The sequence below is a fragment of the Pteropus vampyrus genome, unplaced genomic scaffold (assembly GCF_000151845.1).
Source record: "Pteropus vampyrus isolate Shadow unplaced genomic scaffold, Pvam_2.0 Scaffold635, whole genome shotgun sequence".
NCBI lineage: Eukaryota > Metazoa > Chordata > Mammalia > Chiroptera > Pteropodidae > Pteropus > Pteropus vampyrus.
Window position 1 is genome coordinate 1,019,146 of NW_011889416.1, and position 4,312 is coordinate 1,023,457.

The following is a 4,312-nucleotide window of genomic DNA, read 5'->3' on the forward strand; positions in this document are numbered from 1 at the left end:
CTGCTCTAATTTTGATGATTTCTTTCCTTCTACTGACTTTAGGCTTCATTTCTTTCCTTAGTTTTTTTTTTTTTTTTTTTAACATGAAGTGTTATGTTGTTTAATTGGGCTCGTTCTTGTTTTTGGAGATAGGCCTGTAATGATGTGAACTTTCCTTTTATGACCACTTTTGCCATGTCCCAAATGTTTTGATATGTTTTACTATCATTATTATTCATTCCTATGTATCTTTTGATCTCTCTTTTTATTTCTTCTTTTAACCAGTAATTCTTCAGTAGTATGTTGTTTAATCTCCATGTATTTGTGGTTCTTTCTGCTTTCTTCTTACAGGTGATCTCTGATTTCAAAGCATTATGATCACAGAGTAAGGTTAGTATGATTTCAACCCTCATATTTGTTGAGGCTCTCTCTGTGTCCCAGTATGTGGTCAACCCTTGAGAATGTTCCATGTGTACTAAAGAAGAATGTATTAGCAGCTGTTTTGGGATGGAAGGCTCTGTAATTGTCAATCATGTCCAGTTGGTCTACTGTATCATTTAAAGATGTTATTTCCTTATTGATTTTCTATTTGGATGATCTGTCCATATCTGAGTGGGGTATTTAAGTACCCTACTACGATAGTGTTTTGGTCTGTTTCTCCCTTTAGTTCTATTAGTAATTGCTTTATATATTTCAGGGCTCTCTGATTGGGAGCATGGATTTTAGTAAGTGTTAAGTCTTCTTGATGTATGATTCACTTTATCATTATGAAGTCTTTCAGTATCTTACTTAACATTTTTTAAAATTTTAACTCTATTTCATCTGATATTAGTATCGCTACTCCCGCTTTTCTCTGAATGCCATTTTCTTGAAATATCATTTTGCAGCCTTTCACTTTGAGTCTATATTTGTCTTTGGAGGTGAGATGTGTCTCCTGGAGGCAGCATATGGTTGAGTTTGTTTTTTGATCCATTCTGCAACTCACTGTTCAGTCCATTAACATTTAGAGTTATTATAGAAATATGAGGTCTTCTTATAGCCATTTTATGTTTTGCTTTCTGGTAGCTTGGTATTTCCATTGCTTCCTTGTCCTTGTGTTTCTGTTTTCTTTATTTTGGTTAGCTTTTGTGGGTTTTCCATCTGGTCCTTCTTATTTTATGTTATATACTTCGGTTCTCATTCTTTGGCATGTGGTTACTATTATGAATATGTAAAGGATAGTTATATATATACAGTTGTCCCTTTTCTTCTGTGCGTGCCTTATCTCCATTCCCCTTTGTGAATTTGGATCTTCGAATCCCCCCCTTTCAGTCATTGTTATCGCAATTTGTCCCTATGTATGCTGAACGTTTATTACTATCTTGTTATAATATTTCTCTTCTTATTATTTAAGCTTATAATGCACTGTTCTTAGTAAGGATTGCACTCCTCTACTTCTACCAGCCTGCTGGTCACCTTACTCCTAATTATGCATTTTTTTTGTCATTTTGTTTTAGGTGAGCTGATGCCTTAAGGATTTCCTGTAGTGCGGGCCTCATAGTGAAGAATTCCCTCAATTTTTTGTATGTCTGGAGTGGTCTTACTTTCTCCTTCATGTCTAAATGAAAGCTTAGCTGGATACATTATTCTTGGCTGGTAATTTCTTTCATTTAATAGTTGAATATATGTTTCCATTCCTTTCTGTCTTGTAAGGTTTGTACTTTGAATTCTGATGATAATCTAATGGGTTTTCCTTTATTGGTTACCATCTTCTTTTCGCTGGCTGCCTTGCGAATTCCGTCTTGTCTTTGATTTTTAATAATTTTAATACAATGTGTCTTGGTGAAGTCCTTTTCTGGTTGAGATAATTGGGTATTCTATTGACTTCTTGAATTCCAAGCTCCAGTTCATTCCTTAGATTTGGGAAACTCTCATCAACTATTCATCTGAAAATGGTTTTTAATCCCTGTTCATTTTCCTTCCCTTTGAGAATGCCCATTATTCTTACTTTTCCTCTCCTGATGGTATCAGCTAGTTCTTGTATTTCTCTTTCATTCTTTTTCATCCTTTGGTTTCTTTCTTCTTCCTTCTGATTTATTTTTAGATTTCTGTCTTTGATATCACTGATCCTTTCCTCCATTTGGTCGACTCTGTTTCCCAAGCGTATTATTTCATTTTTCAACTCTTTCAGTGGGTTCTTTTTCTCCAGAAGGTCTATTCAGTTTTTTTTTTGAGGGTTTCAACCTTCTTGCTAAAAAACATTCTGCTCTTTTAATTGTTTTTTCAATTCCTGTAATTGTTTATATGAATTGTTTTGAATCTCATTTAGTTTTTTGAGAGGTACCATCCTGAATTCTCTGTCATTTAAGTTGCATATTTCTATGTCTTTAAGCTTATTTTCTGGAGATTTTTATCTTTCTAAGATGTCTTATCTCCTTGGTTGTTCATGGTGTTTAATGGACTATTTATCTGCCTGGGCATTAATGGAAATGTATTCTGATTTTTTTTTTTTCAGAAAGAAGATTTATTATATATTGGTCCTTAGCCTGTTGAAAGAAGGTGTTTTTCTTTGGTTTCCAGTATGTGGCGTCTAAGCCTCTTGGATCTCTGCTTTATATAAAGTCTTAATAATATCTTTTTGTTTCTTATAGATGTTTACTTGCACTCACTATCCTCAGTCTCAGTTCCTGACAGTGTTAATGACAGTTTTGGTAGCATTTACTCAGGTTGCCCTGAATTCCGTGGCTTTCCATCTTGGAGAGTATGGTGAGAGGGGCCCTCTGGGTTGGGGGATGAGACCTGCGGCTCAGCCTCGGTTTTGCAACCATGGCTGGTAAAAATCAACTGTTGTTTCTCTGCTGTCCCCGCTTTTCTGCCATTCCTGTTTCTCTGCCTTCTGCCCGGATGACTGGGCCCTGCTGCCAGCCAAGTGGAGCTCACAACTCTCCCAGGCAGAGCTGTTCAGGGAAATTACTGCATCTTCTCCACTTCCCCTCCTCCTACAGGGAGCTCCAGCTGGGAGAGGCAGGTTCTTTCTTTCTCCCAGTCCACTGCACGACACTCTGGGTTATGACCTGTGGTAGCTCTTATGCGCAGATCCCACGCTCAGACATGCTGGTGTGCAGTTTGTGTGTTTTTTGTTGCGTTTTAGATATTCAGCTTATTGTTGTTTCAAGGGGAGAGATCCAGGGATGTCTCTCACTTCGCCATGTTTCTGACGTCACTCTACCCTACATCTTTTGATTGGAGCATTTAATACATTTACATTTAAAGTGATTACTGATAGCTACATAGTTACTGCCATTTTGTTATTCATTTTTGTTATTTCTATTTTCTTTTTTACCCCTTCTTTTTCTTTTTTTTTCTTTTTTTTTACAGAAATCCCTTTAACATTTCTTGTAATACTGGATCATTGTTGATTAATTCCTTAAGCTTTTCCCTGTCTGGGAATCTCTTTATCTACCTTCCATTTTAACTGAAAGCCTTGCTGGGTAGAGTATTTGTGGTTGTAGATTCTTGTTTTTCATAACTTTGAATATTTCTTGCTATTCCCTTCTGGCCTGCAAAGTTTCCATTGAAAAATCAGCAGACATTCTTATAGGGGTACCCTTTTAAATAACTAGCTGACTTTCTCTTGCTGCTTTTAAGATTCTCTCTTTTTGACTCCAGTGGAGGAGCTGTTGTGTAGGTCTGACCTTACAGAGCAGGATTCACTTAAGCGGGCTCTGGTCCCATCCAAGTTTGCTTTTTGGGTGTGTCATTTGTAGGTGGTACTCTGTGGTGTAGTCTGAAGCTGGCCACCGTGTGTTCTGGTCCTGGGGACTCTTGAGATAGTTTAGGTCTAAGTCAGCTGCTGCCTTTGCCATGCTTGGGATCACTTACTATGTGTTACAGAGTTATCTGCAGATGGTTGCCACTTGTACTGGGCTTGGAGGTGTCTGGGAGACACTAAGTTGTGAACCACATCTGCCAGTCATGGGGATGCTTAACAAGATGTATGGGAAATGCCAAAGTTCAATGTTCTTTGTTTAGGGTTTGTGAACCTTTGAAAGATTTTAGGAATGTCTGCAGCTTGTGCCAAGACAGGCCATTTGTATGTAAAGCCATTGGAAGTAGTTTGGGTACACCTCCAAGTTGGGTTGAATGGGTCCTCAGGGAATTACCAGGGCAGGGCAAATGATGTTAGCTAGTTTGATGGAAACCCAGACATGGCTCATACCTGTTCATGCAGGCTGCATGACAGGAAGGCTTAACAAGGGAACAGTGGCCTTTGCTTTCACCTCAGTCCTGGAGAAAGTCTTACCCTATCCTTTGCCCTGAAGTCAGACAATTCAGTTTCTCCATTTATAACCCT